Below are 23175 nucleotides of genomic sequence, written 5' to 3'. Positions count from 1 at the left end.
TGTGGATGTTGCTGCCAATCAGAACTTGGATACATCCTTCTAAGGAACCCTGGTTTTCTCATCTCTGTTCCTCAACCACTCTGAAGCTAAGCAAGAACCTCTTTAATGGAGCAGCTTGCTAACCTTCCAGGGAGCTATCTTGCTCCTGACACCTTGGCTGCATCTCATCATGCTGCTGTTATTATTCCCCTTTCACAGTGGAGACTGAGCCACAGGAGCCTACGTGGAATCTGGACTAGACGGGTTCCTGCCCGTCCCCTTCCTCAGGCTGGCACAGTTATTTGTGATTCCATCTATGTAAGCATAGAACAAAGAACCAGTGTAAATTTTGGTCAGAATTTAAATTAGATTCCAGAAGGTTCACAGGCTTGCTTTCCTCTTTCTCTTCCTCTCTTTCCCCTCCTTCTGCTCCTTCTTCTTTTATTATTGATTTTATTTTTCCTTTTAAGGAAAATTATCTGAAAGATTCAATGCCCTTGGTCATTAGAGTCTTTCTAGAGGCAGATCCATGAACTGTTTCTGAGAGACACAGAGAGCAGTGGCTCATCCAGCTAAGTCGAACACCCTGACATGGGCAGAGCAGCAAAGACCCCCAGAGTGTCTGGCACCACTAAGAATTGCTGCATGCCCACAGCTGGCTTTATCCATTAGAGTTGGGCTATGGTCTTATCCTAAAAAGCACTGACTCTTTATTGGGTGCCCACTCTGCCAGGAGCTAGGCTGTGTGCCTGGGATTTGGAGTTAAACAAAACATAATTCAGGCGAAGTGTGTGGGGAAATAAGCATGGTAACAACGTGCCCCTGATGGCTATGATGAAGGGCAAAATCAACCGTGTCAATAATATGCTGCAGCACTGCTGAAGAAAAAAGAATCGATTATGCGTTGGGTAAGGAGAAGAATTGGGGGAAGCTGTTTGTGTTGGGCTTGGAGTGGTATTAGTAGAATTCTACAGCAGGAGCATTATAGATAACGGTGAGAAAACAGGAATAGTCTGAAAATAATAATGTCAAAGAGGGTTCTGTGATTTTAATACTTAAAGCATGATCCATTTATTTCTTTTTTCAGGAAATTATTTGCTGAATAACTTGTGCCAAGGACTAGCTAGTTACTGAGTACACAGCATTGAGCAAGACTGGCCAGCTCCATGTCCATGGAGGGGAAAGTCTCGTGGAGGGAGACAGAAGAGAATATGCCATTTACACACTTATTTCTTTGTTAACAGTCATGATAAATAAAAGTAAAATGGTGCCACAAATGTACCTAGAAAAGGGCCTGATCTTGTCTTTCAAGGATGGGAATGCAGTCAGGATGCATTTCCTCAAGGAAGTGACACTTGTGTTGAGATCCAGAAGATGATTAGGAATTAGTTAAATGGAAGAAGAAACACATCCTGACACAGAGAGGTGTCATGCTCTGAATTTTGTCCCCCCAAAATGTATATGTTGAAGCCCTAAGCCCAGTACCTCAGAATGTGACTGCATTTGGAGATAGGGCCTTAAACGTGGTGGGTGGGTTAAAATGAGGCCATTAGGGTGGGCCTAATCCCGTCTAATTGGTGTCCCTACAAGAGACAATGTGGATGTTCAAAGAGTGACCAGGGATACATGTGCACAGAGGAAAGGCCATGTGAAGAAACAGCAAGAAGAGAGCCATCTGCAAGCCAAGGACACAGGCCCAAGAATAATGCAAACCTGCTGACAACTTGATCTCGGACTTGCCAGCCTCCAGAACTGTGAAAATTAAATTCCTGTTGCTTAAGCCACCCTGTCATGGTATTTTGTTCTGGCTGCCCTGTTTGTTACATGTTCTGTTTGAAGATGGGGAAGGAGGTCAGTGTGGCTTATGACATTCCTTCACTCTGAGGCCTGGGTAAGTCTGTCTCCTATTCTTGGGACTGGGAGTTGCCTCCTGTAAGACAAATGCCTTGGACTGATCACTCATCTCTGAGGTTCCTTCTGGGTTTCTGATGCTATAAATTCAAAACCTTAAACTCTTGTAATTCCAGGACCCTAGGAAAGAAATGGGCAAGATGATTATTTGGGGATCCCTTAATAAAACACAGAACACTTTGGAAAACATTCTTGATTCATCAAGTCTAACAGTGGATGATCAATAAATGTTTGTTGAAAGAATGGACACTTGGATCAATAAACATCCACCAACATTTATCAGTAGGTTGAAGGATAGCTAGCTAGGTAGAGAGAAGTCTGATGCTAATATGCAAAATAGTAAACTATTTTCTTTCAACTTTTTGAGGTATCGCTCCTCACAAGAGGGCATTAGCTGCGAGGGTCTGCCCACAGACCCTGACCCAAACGACGGATGAATAAAATGTACACTGACACACAGATATTCTGTTTTACCAGTCCTGCTGAATGTCTGACCGCCTACACACCAAGAGAGGTTTGTCACTACAGCCAGCCCCATCAGCTCAGGAGGCTTGCATTTATTCATTAAGATTAGCTAACAAAAGCTTGCGTTAACATCATTAGAAGGTAATTGACACTGTGGACTTCCTGAGTAAAAAACATACATCAAAGGCTTAAGGCTTAAGACCACATGAGTAAACAAGCTAACTAGAGACTTCCCCACATCCTGTTGTTTACTACTCTAATCTATTTAACTAAAGGTAATGGGACCAGGCTGCCTTCTGCGGGGTCTATTACCGAAGTCATATGAAAACCCCAAAAGGGTTTTGTGGCTATCATAATGAATATTTTTCCCACCAGCCTGATCAAATCCCAACAAATTTTATTTTAGAATCATGGGGTGCATGGGCAGGTTTGTTACAAAGGTATATTGCATGATGCTGAGGTTTGGGGTGTGATTGAACCTGTCACTCAGGTAGTGGGCATAGAACACAATAGGTAGTTTTTCAGGCCTTGCCCTGTTCTCTCTCTCTCTCTTTTAGTAGACCCCAGTGTCTATTGTTTCTATCTTTATGTCCATGTGCATCCAATGTTTAGCTCCCACTTACAAGTGAGAATATCTGGTATTTTGTTTTCTGTTTCTGCATTGCATTAGTTTATTTAGAATAATGGCCTTCAACTGCATCCATGTTGCCAGAAAATACATGGTTTCATTTTTTTATGGCTGTATAGCATTTCATGGTATATATCTATCACATTGTCTTTATCCAGCCTCCACTGATGGACACCTGAGTTGATGCCATTGAGAGGTGAAGCCAACTGGACTTCCTGGGTCAACTGGGGACTTGGAGAACTTTTCTGTCTTACAAGAGGATTGTAAAGTGCACCAATCAGTGCTCTGTAGCTAGCAAGAGGTTTGTAAAGTGCACCAATCAGCACTCTGTAAAAACGCACCAATCAGTGCTCTGTAGCTAGCAAGAGGTTTGTAAAATGGACCAATCAGCAGGAGTCTAAGAGTAGCCAATCGTGGAGAGGATTGAAAAAACAGCATTCTGATAGGACAGAAACAGGCCATGAGAGGGGACAAATAAGGGAATAAAAGCAGGCCACCCCAGCCAGCAGCGGCAACCCACTCAGGTCCCCTTCCATGCTGTGGAAGCTTTGTTCTTTCATTCTTCACAATAAATCTTGCTGCTGCTTACTCTTTGGGTCTGTGCCGTCTTTAAGAGGTGTAACACTCACCGCAAAGGTCTGCAGCTCCATTCTTGAAGTCAAGTCAACGAGACCACGAACCCACTTTAAGGAACCAACTCTGGACACACCATCTTTTTAGTATTGTGAATAGTGCTGTAATTAACATATGGGTGTATGTGCCCTTTTGGTTATATACCCATTAATAGGATTTTCCTTTGGGTATATGCCCTTTAATAGCATAGATGGGTCAAATGGTAGTTCTGTCTTAAGTTCTTTGAGAAATCTCCAAACTGCTCTCCACAGTGGCTGAGCTAATTTACATTCCCACCATTGTCCCCACTTCTCCACAGCCACACCAGCATCTGTTATTTTTTGGACTTTTTAGCAAAAGCCGTTCTGACTGGTGTGAGATGGTATCTCATTGTGGTTTTGATTTGCATTTACTGATGATTGGTGATGATGAGCATTTTTTCATGTTTGTTGGCCGCATGTATGTCTTCTTTTGCGAAGTGTCTTTTCATGTCCTTTGCCCACTTTTTAATGTGGTTATTTGTTTTGTGCTTGCTCCATTGTTTAAGTTCCTTATAGATTCTGGATGTTAAACCTTTCTCAGATGCATAGTTTGTGAATTTTTTCTCCTATTCTGTAGGTTGTCTGTTTAATTCCTTGATAGTTCCTCTTCTGCGCGGAAGATCTTTAGTTTTCTTATGTCCCACTTGTCAATTTTTGTTTGTTGTTGTTGTTGCAATTGCTTCTGAGGACTTGGCCTTAAATTCTTAACCAAGGCCGATGTCCAGATGGGTATTTCCTAGGATTGCTTCTAGAAATTTTATTGTTTGAGGTCTTACATTTAAGTCTTTAATCTATCTTGACTGTAATTTTTGCATATGGTGATAAGTAGGAGTCCAGTTTCATTCTTCTGCGTATAGTTAGCCAGTTATCTCAGCTTCATTCATTGAGTGGGGAGGCTTTTCCCCATTGCTTATTGTTGTTGAGTTTGTCAAAGATCAGATAGTTGTAGGTTTGTGGCTTTATTTATGGGGTCTACAACTGTTCCATTGATCTATGTATGTGTTTTAGTCACTGTGGCTTTCTAGTATAGTTTAAAGTTGAGTAGTATGATGCCTCTGACTTTGTTATTTTTGCTTAAGATTGTTTTGGCTATTCTTTTTTGGTTTCATATGTATTTTAGAGCAGTCTTTTTCTAATTCTATAAAAAATGATGTTGGTGATTTGATGGGAATAGCATTGAATCTCTAACTTGCTTTGGGCAGCATGGTCATTTTAGTTATATTGATTCTTCCAATATGTGAGTTTGTAATGTTTTTCATTTATTTGTGTCATCTCTGATTTCTTTTAGCAGTGTTTTATAGTTCTCATAGTTATCCTTTACCTCCTTGGTTAGATATATACTTAAGTATTTCACTATGTTTTGTGGCTATCATAAATGAGATTGTCTTCTTGATTTGGCTCTCAACTAGAATGCCATTGGTGTATAAAAATGCTACTGATTTTTTCTGCTCTGACTTAGTATCCTGAAACTTTACTGAAGTCGTTTATCAGTTCTAGGTGCCTTATGGCAATCTTTAGGATTTTGTAGGTATGGAATAATTTTACCAGTGAAGAGAGACAGTTTGACGTCTTCTTTTTCTATTTGGGTCCCTTTTATTTCTTTCTCTTGCCTGATTGTTCTTGCTGGGACTTCCAGTACTATGTTCAATAGGAGTGGTGAGAGTGGGCATCTTTGTCTTGTTCCAGTTCTTAAGGGGAATGTTTCCAGCTTTTACCCATTCAGTATAATGTTGGCTGTGAGTTTGCTATAGATGGCTCTTATTATTTTGATGTATGTACCTTCAATGCCTAGTTTTTTGAGCATTTTTATCATGAAGGAGCATTAGATTTTATCAAAGGTTTTTTCTGCATCTATTGAGATGATCATATATTTTTTGTTTTTAATTCTGATTATATGGTGAATCACATTTTTGACTTGCATATGTGGAACCAACCTTGCATCCCAGGAATAAATCCTACTTGATCATGGCGAATCAACTTTTTGATGTGCTGCTCAATACAGGTTGTTTGTATTTTGTTGAGGTTTTTTATGTCTATGTTCATCAATTATGTTGGCCTGAAGTTTTCTTTTTTCATTGTGTCTCTGCCAGATTTTGGTATCAGAATGATGATTTAGTTAGGGAGGAATCCCTCTTTTATTTTTTGGAATAGTTTCAGCAGTATTGGTATCAATTCTTCTTTGTACAACTGGTAGAATTAAGCTGTGAATTCATCTGGTCCAGGGCTTTTTTTGGTTGGTAGGTTTTTATCACTGATTCAGTTTTGGAACTCATTATTGGTCTGTTAAAATTTTCACTTTTTCCTGGTTCAATCTTGAGTGGTTTTGTGTTTCCCGGAATTTATCCATTTTCTCTAGATTTTCTAGTTTGTTTGCCTATTGGTGTTCATAATAATCTCTGATGATCTTTTGTATTTCTGTGGGTTCAATCGTAATGTCATCCTTTTCATTCTGATTGTGCTTATTCGGATCTTCTCTCCTTTTTCCTTTGTTATCTAGCTAGCAGTCTATCAATGTTGTTCATTCTTTTGAAGAACCACCTTTTTGTTTCATTGATTGTTTGTATGAATTTTTGTCTCTCGATTTTGTTCAGTTTATCTCTGATTTTACATTTTTCTTCTGCTAGCTTTGGGGTTGGTTTTTCTTTCTAATTTCTATAGGTGCCTTGTTAGATTGTTAATTTGAGATCTTTCTAATTTCTTTTCTTTTCTTTCTTTCTTTTTTTTTTTTTTTTTTTTGAGACAGAGTCTTGCTCTGTTGCCCAGACTGGGGTGCAGTGGTGTAATCTCAGCTCACTGCAACTTCTGCCTCCCAAATTCAAGCGATTGTCCTACCTCAGCCTCCCAAGTAGCTGGAACTACGGGTGTGCCCTACCTTTCTCAGCTAATTTTATTATACTTTTAGTGGATACAGGGTTTAGCCATGTTGGTCAGGCTGGTCTCAAACTCCTGACCTCAAATGATCCGCCTGCCTTGGCCTCCCAAATTGCTGGGATTACAGGTGTGAGCCACCATGCTGGGCCTCTAATTTCTTGACATAGCACAAAGCAGTAAACTATTCATAGCTGAAAGTTACTTCGAATTTCTCTGCACCAAACTCAGTATTAACTGTTTCCAACTCAGTCTATTTAATCTTCATGGCAATTTTTTTGATGTAAGCATTATTTTGTAAATAAATAAATTAAGACAGGGAAGTTAACCTTCTCAAGGATGCCCAGGTGCTTTGTACCACAGGAGAGCAGAGATGGTGAGACACACAAAGGAGAGCTTCCATCAGCTTTGAGCTCCAGACTGGCAGTGTGACTGCCCTGTAGGGGAGGCTCAGGCGATGGCATGGCTAGTCCCTATCCATGGTAGACCCTTAGTGCCTTGTGAATTTGCTGTCTTTCCTTCCTCAACTTCCTGATTCCTACACCTAATAAAATGAGCTACTGGGCGACAGACAAGATAGTCTCTTTCAGAACACAATTGACAGTTTATAGCTACTTCCCAGCAGAGTAAAGAATGCCCTTTACTGAATTAACCAGCCACCCTGTACTAGAAGGCTTGGAGCCTGTTAGTATAACTGTGCCAATTCATTTGGTTCCATCAAATATCGTCACAACACTGCAGGTGACCTTCAAGGAAGTATTGACTGCTTCTCGGTGGACCTGCTGGAGTTAAACCAAATTTTTCCTCATTATTGACCTCATCCATGAGGTCATATTTATATCCATATAAATTCATATTTATATGCAATGTGATACTCCCATCAACCCTCTGATAAAAGACTCTGCTTCAATTAAAGTTGGTTTTGTAGAACCCCCACTATCATTTTATTTTCACAGCCAGCTTCTGGAAGAAAGAAATAAATCACCCGAGGTTGTTTCCGTACAGGAGAAGGACAGAAAATTGGCATCCAGGCATCAAAGTATGGCTTCTGTGGATGCTAGAGATTCACAGCTCCAGTGCTGGGAAGAGTCACCCCAAATGCAAAAGGGGGCCTCCCTGCCCATCTCATAACAAGGATGCTTCCTAGGACTTTTTCAAGTAAAATAAGAGTGGAAACTGTCTTTGGATCACCTTACGTGGACTGCAGAAACTCAGCTCAGACTAGGAAATAGTGCTCCTTTGGCCACACTACTTATTTGTTAATTTTTAAATTTTTGATTCCACAAAGATCTAAAACTGTTGTAATTCACTGTGCTCCATTCACAATCATTGTCTTCCTTGCCTACACTCAAAATTCTCACCGTTATCTTTGAAGTACTCCTTCCCCTAACTTTGCCCATCTATCGACCCAATTTCCAAAAGGCCATTTTACAGACCAACTCATCATAATCAATTGAGTAGTTTTGTAGATCTACTGATCCCAGGCCCTCACCTGGGAATCAAAGAGATTCTTATTCAATAACTCTGTGGTGGAGCTAGAGAATATTTTAAGAATATTGCCCCACAATATCAAATACATTGGTAAGGTGTCCTGGGAGGGAATCTTGGTGCCTGGTACAATGGCGTAGTGGTGCAGGGGATCCTTTTCACTGTATACGTTTTTCAGTATTTTAGATTTGTACCCAGTGAATGTATTAGTTATTTCTACAAAACGAACAGAATTCACAATGAATGCATAAATAAACAAATACATAAAAGCATTTTCCCTTGGTGATTCTGCTGTACAGCCAGGTTTGAGAATCACTGCATTAACTCATCACAAGGGAAAAAAATAAATTCAAATTGATTAGCCCATTTACCAATCTTCCAGTGTAGACATCTGCCTTGTATCCCCAGTGATTAACACAGGGCCTGCATGGAAGGTAAGCAATAAATATTTGTTGAATTTAAATCAGTCTTCATCTGTCCTTTACAACAGACTGAGGTGAACATAGTCTCTTGAGGTTGAGTTCTGTATGTATTTTTATATGCCCCCTGCAAAGCTAGGGGCCACAGCACCATAACTTGTGTGATAAATTCCAGTTTCTAAGTGTCCAGCACTGAAGTGCATTTAATCAGGCTGGTCCCAGGGAACAATGGGATACCTTCTCTGATCCTGTTCTTTAAAGAGTATAAATAGTCATCTTTCAAGATAAATTTGAAAAGGGCCTTGGGTCAAAAGTCAGAAGTTTGTATATACAGGGAGTAGTTAGGGATTAGGGAAGTCTTCATGGGGGAGGATGGCACATCTTGACCAAGCTCATCAGAATGATTAAGATTTCAGTGAATGGTGATATTGTAGGAAAGGTGGACTTGGGGTTAAGACATTCCTGGTGGAGGTATAGGAATGGGAAAGTGTAGCATTGGAAAGGCCACAAGTGGAAAGCATATTTGGGGAAAAACAGGGAGCAGCTAGCTATAGGAAAGAAAAACTGGTACATATAGTCTGGAGAGGATGGGGCCAGGTTGTGGGAGCCCTAATGTAAGTAATGTGAAAGTCTTTGAAATGATATGCACATACAGGGAATCATAATTATTATGTTATTATAATTTTTAAGTCCTGGTTGGCCCTGTAGGTAAACTGGGCTACTATTTTAAACAAGAAATATGCTCCAAAACTTGCTGCAAAAGCTGAACAGTATACAAGGAAGCAGATTCTTCGGCAAAAGAATGCGTTCCTGGGACAGATTCAGCCAGGTTTTGATGTTGAACCCGCTGAGAATAATGAGAAGAGAGGTAGTGAGTGGAAAGAATAAAAAGATAATTACTACTTAAAGAAAGAAATGTAGAAGCAGATAAAATAACTGTTTTCTCCTCTCAAATGTAACAGGAAAAGAAATGCTGAGATGGGTAATGATAAAAAAGTGGCCCAAGATGAAATAAAGTATGCAAGCGATAGAAATCGATTCCCTGACTGTTGTGTATCCATTCTGGGCTCAAAGGCAGAGCCAACCTGAACTTTTGTTCTACATTCTCAGATCAGTAAATTCCTCTTATTTTCCCTGAAGCACTTCCTACTGAGGCATTGTTGGAAAGGGTGGAATATGTTCTTCCTTCCAGATCTTAACGCTGCCAGCCAGCCACAGTGTGAACTCGCAACAGGTGTTGAGGAGCATCAGCAACATGGGAGTAATGGAAAATAGAGCAAATGAAAGCATTTCCTAAGTCAGCGCTATTTGCTCACAAATGTTTTCAGGGGGGAAATATGAAAGAAGTCACACAAAATTATCTTCTTTCGGAGTCACATTCCCCCCAGGACAGTGATGGAACCTCATGAGGGTGGATCACACTTACGAATTTCAGCCCCAAACTAGATATAGTTATTTGTTTTACAGACTAAGCAAGGCTTAAGAGGTAGAAGTTACCTTTTGATGCAGCCGGAAGCAAAATGTCCCCTGCTGTCTGACACTTGATGTACTTAGTTTCAAGTCTTAGAAATCAAGACACATTGCTTAACAGATTATTCTCTCTCTCTCATTTTTAATTTTCAAGTTCCTATTCATAGCTCTTTACGTAGGAGATGAGGATGAATATAGAGAAGATGCTCCTCACCCAAGCCCATTCTATTCCTCTGGCTGAGCGAAACTTCCCCTTAGGCTAATACATAACTAGCTTACTCCGCTTTAGTCTTTAGGGAGCTATGAGAAGTAAATTTGCTTGGAAAAAGATTCGGAAACAAAACTAGGCATTGAAAAAGCAGGACCAACATTCAGATGAGGTGAATAAGGTAATTAAGGCACACAATTTAAGAAGTCACTCCCCCTCCAGGTCACACAGTGCAGGGTTGTCCCTGGGAGCGGGCACCTCCTTCAATTTTAATCCCTGGGTGTCTCACTTGCCTCACCGTAGTCTCTGCCCAGAGCTCCAGTGTTCCATTCATAAACACCCAGGTCGCCTTGATATTTTATGCAATTAGTTCACCGTTTCTTCAGGAGATACATACCTGAATGTTATTCACAATATCCAAAAGTCTTTCAAGTTGTTTCATCTGTTTCTTTCACTGGCAATGGCCCCAAGCACATTAACTTTGTATTTTCCTTATTGCTTCCTGCAGAGAATCTTAGAGGCATTGCAGGAAACCGACATTAAGTGAATTTAAGAAAGTAAAATAATCTTGATCACCTCCGAAATTCATCTGTTTTATAAGTATATTTTCTTGTTTTAATTTTCTACAAGTTTGAAACTTTCTATACATTTGGATTCCTGAAATTCACTGTCCCATAGGCCAACCAGGAGGCTAAACAAAATAAGAGCAGCCATTGCTTTCTTTACTGTCAACTGATCCTGCATAAGATCTCCTTCAACACTGTATGTTATATTGCAATGTCTTAAACTGCTGGCTGCTGGATTCTCTGGGATGAATTAATTGGGAATGTACTATTAACCCCCTGGAAAAGTGGATTATTTCATTCTAGGATTCTGATTTAGTACCTTGCCAAAGAAGATGATCTCTATTAACCTCGATAACAGAGGATTAGTTAGAATCTTTAGTTATCGCTGAAGGCTATGGTGACATAATAGCTGAATGCCTAAGAAGAATGCTACTTTTCAGATGGTCAGCTGTATTAATACTTTACTTTGTGACTATTTGCTTTTATGCTTAGAAAGTTTTTTCCTGTTTACCTATATTATTTTTAGTTTTGATTTCTCATTTAAAATATACTGAACTCTTTTATTCTTCTAGAATTTCTTTTCGTACATGTTCTATGGAGAATATCTAAATTTACTTTTTTCCGGTTAGTAAAGCAATTCACCTAATACTATTCATTCCAGAATTTCTCAAGTTTGTGAACACATGAACCCCCTTGAGCACATAAAAACCAAACTTTCAAATAATTGAGGACAAGGGGAAAAGGCTTATTATGCTACATTAACTATAAAACATCAGATACAAAACTGAATCAATTTGATTCATATATAGTGTTATACACTACACATTCATATATATAAAATGTTTTATTTATACATTAAAAAAGGTTAAAAAACACACCTAATTCTTAGTAGTTGTATGTATCTCGGGTGACAAAATCATAGGCAATTTTTATTGTTTTCTGTATACTTTATGAGTGTTCTGAATATCCTCAATGGGCATATATTATTTTGTAATGTAATGGTATCAAGATTAAAAATTTAAAACCTTTTTGCCTGTTATATTAGCAAAGTGAAAAATACACATATTCAGGAGAATTCTGAGCAGATGGTGCCAATGGCTATAAAGTTTTTCAATCTCTAAATCCCCCCATAAAATTCGAGGGACTTTATGGCAAAACATGGACAACACTGACAACAAAACTAAGTGAGAAGGTGTCCCCACAAACCCTAAAATATAAGCCATCAACAGCCACAAGATCTACGGGGTATTGGCGTTTTTGTGGAGAACACAACAGAAACTATAGGCCAGCATTTTGCAGAGCTGAGAACAGAGAACCCCAAAAACTTAATAGGTATTCACCGAAAAGTACCACAGGCTAACTAGAGAACAGCAGCCGAAATGAGGGTGGGGTTTACTCTCTCCCATATTGGATGAGTACAAGAAATCTGGCGCTAGAGAGATGTGAGGGAGCTGCAGCTGTCAGCCAAAGCTTGAGATGAATTCTCAAAATAGCCAGAGCTCCTGCTAGGATGGGCCTGCCCTCAGGAATAACTGCGGGGAGTCGAATCAAAGTTGAGCAGGAGATGGACACCAGGGATAAGGAAAGACAACACTGGGGAGGAGAACAGAGCTGGCAGACCTCAGGAAGCAGGCTGCCTATTTTGGAGCATTATGAAACAGACGAGGGAGCTCTGTGAAGTTATAAAAGCTTTCCTGAACCACACCCATTCTAAAAGTGCAGAGAACCAATTACACATAAAAATGGGCAACAGAAAAGTATGAAGGCCAAATGCGTACTCAGTTATTATAAGAAAAAAGGGAATAAGGGGCAGAGTAACATCTCTGCAGACAATGAAAGGTATGCTGCCAAACAACAAAACTGTACCCTACAATTTTAAAACCAAAAGAGATTAAGAAAATGATATGACATTAAAGAACAATACAAATCCAAATTAGAAAAACAGAAAAATGTGATGACAAAATTTGAGAAAGAACTAAAAATAATTAAAAATGGTGATCGCCCTATAATGTTTTTTACCTAATAACAAGAGAGACATAGACATGAGCATCAGTTATCAGCTTATAGGAATCTATAGAACTAAAACTAAGTGAGAGCTAAGAAGGGGAGGATAGAATTCATAAGTACTATGTGTTACGACAATGCAGATACAGTAGAACTCCAAGAAATACAGGAGGAGAATGTGTAGATCATATGCAAAAATAATTGGAATATTTTCAGGAATCATATTCACAAATATTAGTATTAGTATTAATATTATTTGGATACTATTGTATGTACAATACATGAATAAACAAATGAGTAGTTATGGAATATTTTCATTCTATCACCCCTGCTGTTCTTGAGAACCAAGATTCTCAGTGTGAAAGAAAGGAGATGCATATATAATAGAGGAAAAGTTGAGTAAAAGTTCTGTGGGCTTACATTTGAATTAGAGGCAGCAAAATAAACTTATGAGATCTTTTATCTTTATATACGTACGTGTGCATGTGTATATTTCCTAGCCCTGGACACTAATGAAAGGAGAAACCTAGAGACAATGATCCTCCTGATAGCAATGAGCTAGTACCCAGATTGTGATATTGAAATAAAATTTGTCTTTAAAAGAAACCTGGGCTCTGTAAAGAAATAGCTAGTGGCTGGGAGCGGTGGCTCATGCCTGTAATCCCAGCATTTTGGGAGCGGAGGCAGGCAGATCATGTGGTCAGGAGTTCGAGACCAGCCTGACCAACATGGAGAAATCCCATCTCTACTAAAAATACAAAATTAGCTGGGCGCGGTGGTGCATGCCTGTAATCCCAGCTACTCAGGAGGCTGAGGCAGGAGAATCACTTGAACCCAGGAGGTGGAGGTTACAGTGAGCCAAGATTGTGCCATTGCACTCCAGCCTGGGCAACAAGAGTGAAACTCTGTCCCCCGCCTCCCCCACCACCCCTAAAACACAACAGCTGATTCCAGGTCTGGGGCCTGAAAGCTAATAGGAGCATGACAAACCTTGTCACACACCCAGAGTGGTCAAATCCTACTTGAGTCATGACAAAAGGACTTCAGGAGCCAACTTAACAACCCCTCTCACTTGCTAAAATTAATACAAATTGTTGTCCAATAATGATAAAAAACACAATGAATTGAAACTCATCAAATATGTTTAAATTCATGAGCTTATAACATTAACAAAATTCATTGCCTTCAAGGATGGCAGCAAACCAATGTATTATCTTGAAAACCAGTAAATAAATGAAAGGATCAAGCATTTTCCTACCTTTTCTTTATTAACTATACTGCAAGCTAGTTAGGAAATAATGGAAGAGGACAAGAGTCTCCTTATGAAATGTTCCAACAAATAACCTGCAACAAATTGACTCTTTTATGTTGACTGCTGACAACTTTTAACCTCATATCTCTCTCCTTTCCTTCTGCTCCACATCTAGGCTACTAAGAAAGCTTGGTCTCTCTCCTTTGGCTCCTATCGAAGTTTCAAACCACGCAGGCTTGCCTGTACAAACTTGTGGGAAACCTGAGAAACCCTCACTTCAGTGCCACACTCTAATCCCAATATAACCCCCTAGCCAGTCTACTTTTCCTGCTCTCTCCAGCCATTCATGGGTCGGCTTGCAAAGCCAGCCCTGCTCATCTCCAAAGGCCTCATGTAATGAACCTTCTCATGCCCTCTTAATGTGAATGGCATCATCAGCCCTGATGACCAAATAATTTTGAGTAGGGATCCATTCTGCTCTGTAGAATGATCATACCATGGACAAAAATCAAAGGATAGACTTAGAATTCTATTTCCATTTTGTAACCCCAATTAAAAAATGAATCTAGTCATTCAGCATCAAAGTCTGCCAACATCATAAAGCAAAGAAAAACTAAACATTTTATGTCTACAGCAGGTTATCTGAAAACTTAGCTAAGATAATTGTTAAAGGTGGCTAATTTTCAGTGCAGATGAAACAGCCTTATCTTGGAAAAAGATGCCATTTAGAATTTTCATAGCTACAGAGTAAACATCACTGCCTGGCTTCAGAGCTTTAAAGGATAGGCCGATTCTTTCGTTAGAGACTAATGCAGTTAGAAACTTTAGGTTGAAGCCAATGTTCAGTTACCATTCTGAAAATCCTAGAACCCTTAAAAATTACGCTAAATCTACTCTGCCTGTGCTGTATAGATGATACAACAAAGCCAGAGGACAGCATGTCTGTTTACAGCATGGTTTAATGAACATTTTAAACTCACTATTAATACTTACTGCTTAGAAAAAAGATTGCTTTCAAAATATTACTACTAACGGATAACACACCTGGCCACCCAAGAGTTCTGGTGGAGATGTACAAGGGAATGAATGGTGTTTTCATGCCTGCTAACACAACATCCATTCTGCAGCCCATGGATGGAGAAGTAATTTTGAATTTCAGGTCTTATTATTTAGGAAATACAATTCATATGGCTATAGCTACCATAGATAGTGATTCCTCTGATAGATCTAGATGAAGTACATTGAAAACCTTCTGGAAAGAATTCACCATTCTAGATGCCATTAAGAACATTTGTGATTCATGGGAGGAGGTCAACATTAATAGGAGTTTAGAAGAAGTTGATTCCAACCCAAATGGATGACTTTGAGGAGTTTAAGATTTCAGTGGCAGAAGTCACTGTTGATGTAATAGAAATAGCAAGAGAACTAGAATTAGTAACAGCACCTAAAGATGTAACCAAATTGTTGTAAAATCTAATAATAAAACTTTAAAGAATGACGAGCTGCTTCTTACTAATGAGCCAAAAAAAGTGGTTTGTTGACATGGAATCTGCTCCTGTTGAAGATGCTGTGAACCTTGTTGAAGTGATGACAAAGGATTTAGCATATTTCATACCTTAATTGATAAAGCAGTGTCAGAGTTGGAGATGATTGACTCCAATTCTGAAAAAAGTTCTGTGGGTACAACGCTATCAAACAGCATCATACGCTACAAAGAAATCTGTTGTGAAAAGAAGAGTCAATCAATGTGGCAAATGTCATTGTTGTCTTACTTTCAGAAATTGCCACAGCCACTCCAACCTTCAGCAACCACCACCTTGATCAGCTAGCAGCCATGAACATTGAGGCAAAGCCCTCTGTCAGCTAAAAGATTGTGACTCACTGAAGGCTCAGATGATCTTTAGCATTTTAGAGCAATGAAGTATTTTTAAGTTATATACATTTTTTAGACATAATAAATGTTCACTTAATAGACTACAACATAGGGTCAGCATAATTTTTATGTGCTTTAAAAATGTAAAAACAAAACCTGAATGACAGCACATCTGTTTTATATGCACTGGAAAACAAACAAACAAAAAAATTGTGCCATTCACTTTATTATCACATTTGGTTTACTGCTGTTGTCTTAAATATCTCCAAGTTATGCTTTTACCTTACACCAACATGATGGATTATTATCAATATATGGAAAGGCTACCAGTTTAATATTAACACTATATGTCATTTATTATACCCTATAAAGTATAGACAATGCGCTGAGTAGTTCATATGCATTATGTCTAATACTTATAGCATGTCCTCTCTGTCTCTCTCTTCCTCTCTATTTTGCCACTCTGAAAACCGAGGCTCAGAGAATTTAAGGGATGAGGCCAAGTCCACATAGTTGTGGGCTGCCAAGTCAAGGTGATTGTTTTCATAGACCACAAACACTTTTAAGGATCTAATCATGAGATGAGAGAAGATGAAAGATACCTCTAGGTGTCATCAATATCTCCAAACAATGGAATAAATAAGAATATCATCAACAGGCAATGAGCCCAACTTGGAGGGAAACTCAAACAGCTAACAACTGTTTCAGCTGATTTCCTCAGCTTCACTTGAAAAGGAAATAAGGCAGAATGGAGTCCTTCAATCAGGATGGTTTAATCCTACCTTCAGGGAAGGCAAAAATCATTGTGTTAAAGATGAGAGTTGTCTTTTTTAACCAATTAAAAACTCTTAAACAGATAAAACACAAAAGCTGATGAGAAAAATGGGGCCTTGAATCAGGCAGAATTTTTTTTTTTCAGATTCTTGATAAACTTTCATCACAAGGAGATTAATGATTGGAAATTGAAGAGGAATGAGCTATTAATAAATGTATTAATGGGAGTAGAAGTATTACTCATACTTTAAATAATATTTAATATAATTAATAGCAAAACAAAACAAATATCCAAATGGCTATCAATTTGAAAATTTTTTCTACAAACATATAGACAATTTTAATTTGATAACAAGCACTGAAAAATGAAACGTAAAGGGTGATTTTTGTCCTTAATTTTAACCATTTAGGGGAAATGGAAATTGAGGTCATTTCATAAATTCACAAATAACTCAAAACTAGTAACTAAGGTAAAAATTCCAAATAAAAATAATAAAAACTGATTATTAATGAACATTTAGCCAGGGAAGAGTGATTTTAAAGTGGTAAAGATCACTATTCCAAAATGATAAAAAAACAACTCAGGGATTTTATAGAAGTTGATATTTTTAGAGAAATTTTAAAATTCTCACTTTTGTAATAACAGTTTATTTTATCACCCTGACACAAAAAAGTGTTCTGGATATTTTAGGAAAAGTTAAATAATACTCAAATTTGCAAGATTTTTATTGAACGCTAAAGGCCATTGATTCTCAATCACGGTTGCACATTAGAATCATCTAGACAACTTTAAAAATATTAATTCTGCATCTTATTCCAGACTGATTAAATTAGAATCTCTGGGAATAGGGTTGGGCATCAGCTTTTTCAAAAGTCTCCCAGATGATCGTATTGTGCTGTCAGGGTTCAGGACCATTAATTTAGACAGTGAAGAGAAAATTGTAAACATGATGAGAGTAAGAACGATGTGTGATTTATTCAACACAGTGCTTGGGGCACAATAAATGCTCAATAAAGATGGAGTGAATGGAGTAATTTAATAACTGTGTGGCATATCTATAATTAGGAAAGCCTACCAATGCTTCCTATTCCCATTATATCATTTTTAAAGTTGCCCCTGCTGAGTGATAACTTATTTTTAGTTCTTCTTGATTATACACTCAAATAATATTTTCAAATCCAAAATCTAAAGAAATGAAATATATTTTGAAATGAAGCTGAATTTTAATGTGCCTACTTCTTGTCCTAAAAGAACCAGCTGCCTATCTTGTTACCATAATAACAAGCACCTCATAGGTGGTGGGTGCCCCTAAGCACCTCATATGTGGTGACACAGTGCTGAGGTTGTGGCCTGAGGAGCCATGCCTTCATACATTTTTTATGGTGACCTGCTGTCACATATATTTTACATCATAACCAGGATATCCATAAATTTAAATCTGAAACAAATATCAATACTAACCTTTAATATGTGAAATAATCTCTGATGTGTTCTATTCTATTTAATTCACTAAAAATATTAGTAAAATCTCAACTAATTTCATGACCACTAGCGAATTTTTAAAAAACTTTGAAAAACACTGCTAATGTATACTACTGATTTTTGTACATTGATTTTGTATTCTGAAACTTTGTTGAAGTTCTTTATAAGATCTAGGAGCTTTTGGACAGAGATTATGGGGTTTTCTATCTATAGAATCATATCATCTGCAAACAAAAAGCAGTTGCAACAAAAAGAAAAATTGACAAATGGGACCTAATTAAACTAAAGAGCTTCTGCACAGCAAAAGAAACTATCAAGAGAGTAAACAGACAGTCTACAGAATGGGAGAAAATATTCACAAACTATGCATTCAACAAAGGTCTAATATCCAGCATCTACAAGGAACTTAAACAAATTCGTAAGAAAAACAACAACTAACCCCACTAAAAAGTGGGCAAAGGACATGAAAAGACACTTTTCAGAAGAAGACATACATATGGCCAACAACCATATGAAAAAATGCTCAGCATCACTAATTGTTAGAGAAATGTAAATCAAAACCACACAAGATACCATCTCACATCAATCAGAATGCATATTATTTAAAAAGTCAAAAAAGAAAAGACGCTAGTGAGGTTGTGGAGGAAAGCGAATACTTATACACTGCTGGTGGTAATGTAAATTAGTTCAATCATTATTGAAAGCAGTGTGGTGATTTCTCAAAGAATTTAAAACAGAACTACCATTTGACCCAGAAATCCCACTATTGGGTAAATACCCAAAGAAATGCAAACTGGTCTACCATGAAGACTTATTCACACATATATTCATCACAGCCCTATTCACAATAGCAAAGTCATGGAATCAACCTAAATGCCCATCAATGGTAGACTGGATAAAGAAAATGTGGTACATATACACCATGGAATACTATGCAGCCATATAAAATAACAAGATCATATCCTTTGCAGCAACATGGATGAAGCTAGAGGGCATTATCCCAAGCAAACTAATGCAGGAACAGAAAACAAATACCTCAGGTTCTCACTTATAAGTGGGAGCTAAACATTGACTACACGTGGACACAAAGAAGGGAACAACAGACACTGGGGCCTACTTGAGGGTAAATGGTGGGAGAAGGGTGACTGTTAAAAAATTGCTTATTGGGTACTATGCTTATTACCTCAGTGATGAAGCAATCTATATACCAAACCCCCATGGCATGCAGTTTACCTAGATAATAAACCTGCATGTGTACCCTGAACCTAAAAGAAAAGTTAAAAAAGAAAAAAAAAATGCTATAACTGAACAATGCACATAGCATGGCCAAGGCAGACCAGCAATGCTCTTCTTACCATGGAGGAGAAAATAGGTTTTCAGTGATTATAGCTAACTCATAATATCCTGGTATTGTACTTGCTGTAAATAGATATTTTATTGTTTACTCTTTATTTCTTGCAGCATGAATCTATGCCTCATTGAGGGCAGGACTTTCATCTGCCTTCTACATCATTCTATCATGAACTAGGTATAAATATGGTGCCTAACTCATATTAGAAACTGAGTAAATGCTGGTTATATTGATGAACACGTGAATAAAGAAATCACAACTATAGTTATGTAAACTATACAAAAGTTTCAACTATTTTCCAAAAGCTCTCAATTCCAAAGTCTTAGTTGTACAGTTTGCATCCTGTTGAAGAGCCCAGCATATCATCATTATTCAGTGAAAAATATCATGAAGCTCCTAAAACTCAACCAAGGATTTAAAAAATCATCTTTGCCCTAAAGTTCATAGCCCTAAAACCAAGAATAGTACTCCCATCAGCTGAGAGATGGAGAGAGAGAATGATCTATTTTTTGAATAATTTTCTATGAATAACAATAACCAAATATCTTGTCAGGGAAGACAGCAAGCCTTGAAAGTAAAAGAGCCATTAAATCAAAAGACTGGGAGCCATGAATGGTGAATGCCAATGAGACCACCAGATTTCAGGATGGTTTTGGCCTCTGAGGGAATTGGGAAAAGCAAAAAAGACCAGTAATAGGGAAATGATGGCAAAAATAAAGAAATCATATGTTACCTGGCAGGGTATCTGGGAGTAAAAGCAACCCAGGGAAAGAGAAAACTGGTGAGAACATAGATCAATAGATACTCATCCACATGCACACACAAGATATCACAGATATACAAGTCAAGGTAAGCCAGTGCTAATGTTGCTGAGTGACTCATAAGTTTCGATTCAAAGATGTGTTGCACTTAGAGATTTATAGCCCAAGCTCTGATATTGGTAGAGAATGAAAATCCATTCATTTACTTAGTCAATAAATATTTATTGAACATTTGTCCTATACAAACGTTAGGAATAGAATGGTCAGCATAGTAGACACAGTCCTTATCCTCATGACATTTCTATTCTAATGAGAAATTTAAACAACTATAATATTAACAAATTAATTGCATAATTAGTTATTGACTGTAATTTTAAGAGTTATGAAGGAGGTGTTCAATGGTACCATAAACACTTGAGCTATGGTCTAAAGCATGAAGAATAGCCCACTGGGGCATTCCAAGCAGAGAGGACAGTATTTACAAGGGTCCGTGGCAGTGGGAGTATGTTTCATTTGAGGATGGTGTGGCTAGAATACATGAGTGAGGGCAGAATCACTAAGGAAGTCAGTAGGGTCTGGACCATGCATGGACTTTCAGGGCATGTTAAGTTTTGCAAACTTTATTCTGAGATTAATGAGAAGTCACTCAAGGGGTTTGAACAGAGTTCAGAGGGTTGGTGTTGAGGCAGCTCAGGGACAGGAATTAACGTGAGTTATCTGGCTCAGGTCTGTTCTGTGAAGTGTACCAGCATGATGGCTGTCAATTGGCATGACCATCTCATTCTCATTCTGACTGATATAGTAGTGTTAGGACAGCTTTAGTTCTGTTACTGAATGATCTTTTCATTTTATCCCTGGATCTGTCCAAATTACTGTATAAAGAAGTTTTCCAGTTTAAACCATTTCTCATTAGAGAATGATTTAAAAAGAAAAAAGCTTTGCCTGTCTATTACTACTGAAGAAAATGTTCTGGAGAGAGAGACTTGCCTTAATCTTGGGTCTGCAACTCATGCATTCCAAATATGATTTTCAATAAATCTGTTTAAATCCTCATTGTGTCTCCCTTTAAATCTTTAGCTCCTTCCTTACATATCAAGCTTGGGAAGAAATAGATTTCTTCATTCAATAAGAAAAGCCCACAGCACCATAACCTGAGAATGTAATTCCTTCTATGTAGAAGTGTGCATATCTTTGTGAAATTTTGATGAAAATGGAATTTTACTTTCTAGACAAGGAAAACAAGAGACAGAGGCTTTGGGATTCCTGGCTTTCCAAAGAGCTCTATCTAGACAGAGAGGATGTTTATCCATCTAGGAGGTTTTTTGTTTTGTTTTGTTTTGTTTTTTAGTACTGCTTTTAGGGTTAGATAAAATTAAATTGTACCATAAACTATGATTTTTTTTTAGAAAATCTATTCTTGAAAAGTCTAGGTTTGAGAAATCTGAATCTACATGAAAGTATTTAAGTTTGGTACCAGATCCAGCAATGATGAAAGATTACAATAATTCTTTTAAATATTGATTAAGCAGTTACTGTGTGCCAGGCACATGTGGAAGCTTTGGATGCATTATCTCATTTTACCCTCATAACTATTCCAGGAAATAGATACTACTAATGTCTTCATTTTACAGATGAGGAAAATGAAGCTTGGAAATGTTAATTTGCTGCTTGAGAATGTGGTAGGGCTGGGATCTGAACCCTGTTTATACAACTCAAACACTCCCTCTTTAATTCCAGCATAATATCTAACACAATTAGATTAATAACCTATCATGTGTAAATACAAGACTCTTTTTTTACAGGTTCCTAGCATTGTCCAATACTGTAAAGTTATTAACATAGGCTAGCATCTAGGAAACACAATGACTTGAGCTCAGAAATAGAGTCCCACCCTTCCTCTCCTATAAAGTGATTAAAAGAACCCCAAAAGAATCCAAAAAATAAAAAGGAACACAATTCTGTCATTAGTGGCAACATGGATGCATGGATAAGCTTGGAGGACATTATGTTAAGTGAAATAAGCCAGGCAAAGAAAGATAAACACCACATCTTCTCACTCATATGTGAAAGCTGAAAAAGTTGATCACAAAGAAGTAGAGAGTAGGGCAGTGGTTGCTAGAGGCCAGGGGAGGGCACCAGGGAGGGCACTCACTAATCTTTCTTGACATCACATGCGGTACAGACACCACCATTAAAGCATTTTCATACTGAAAAAAAATTATCCTTTCCACTTAAGAGCTAAAAGAGAGCAATAAAAAAAGAGAGAAATCAATCAGAATGGCAAAATGTGGGTATTGCAAAATTGAGTGACAGGAGAATTCTTTATGGTATTCTCTTTACTTTTGTGTATGGTTGAAAGTTTTTATAATAAAAAGTCCTAGATTTGGAAAATAAATTCAGGAGTAAAGTTGAAGTTTACAAAATTAATGTACAAAAATTAGTAGCATTTCTATACAGCAATAACGATCAAACCAGGAAAGAAAGGAAGAAGGCAGTCTCGCAATAGCTACAAAAAAATAAAATACCTAGGAATAAATTTAACCAAGGAGGTAGAAGGTCTCTACAAGGAAAACTACAAAACATACTTGAAAGAAATTGAAGATGATCCCAACAAAGAGAAAAACATCAAATGCTCACGAGTCAGAAGAGTCGATATCATTAAAATGATTATATTGCCCAAATAATTCTACAGATTTAATGCAATTCCTATCAAAATAACAATGTCATTTTTTTTACAGAATTAGAAAAACCAACCCTAAAATTCATATAGAATCAAAAAAGAGCTTGAATAGCCAAAGCAATCCTACGCAAAAAGGAAAGAAGCTAGAGGCATCATATTTCCTGACTTCAAAATACATTTCAAGACTATAGTAACCAAAAAAGCAGGGTGCTGGTATAAAAATAGACACACAGACCAATAGAACAGAATAGAGAACTAAACACTAAAGTCACACATTTGCAGCCAACTGATCTTTGACAAAACCACAAAGAACTTAGAATGGGGAAAAGGTAGGCTCTTCAG

This window comes from Mandrillus leucophaeus, unplaced genomic scaffold (assembly GCF_000951045.1).
Source record: "Mandrillus leucophaeus isolate KB7577 unplaced genomic scaffold, Mleu.le_1.0 Scaffold88, whole genome shotgun sequence".
Lineage (NCBI taxonomy): Eukaryota > Metazoa > Chordata > Mammalia > Primates > Cercopithecidae > Mandrillus > Mandrillus leucophaeus.
Note: the sequence above shows the minus strand (reverse complement) of the source record.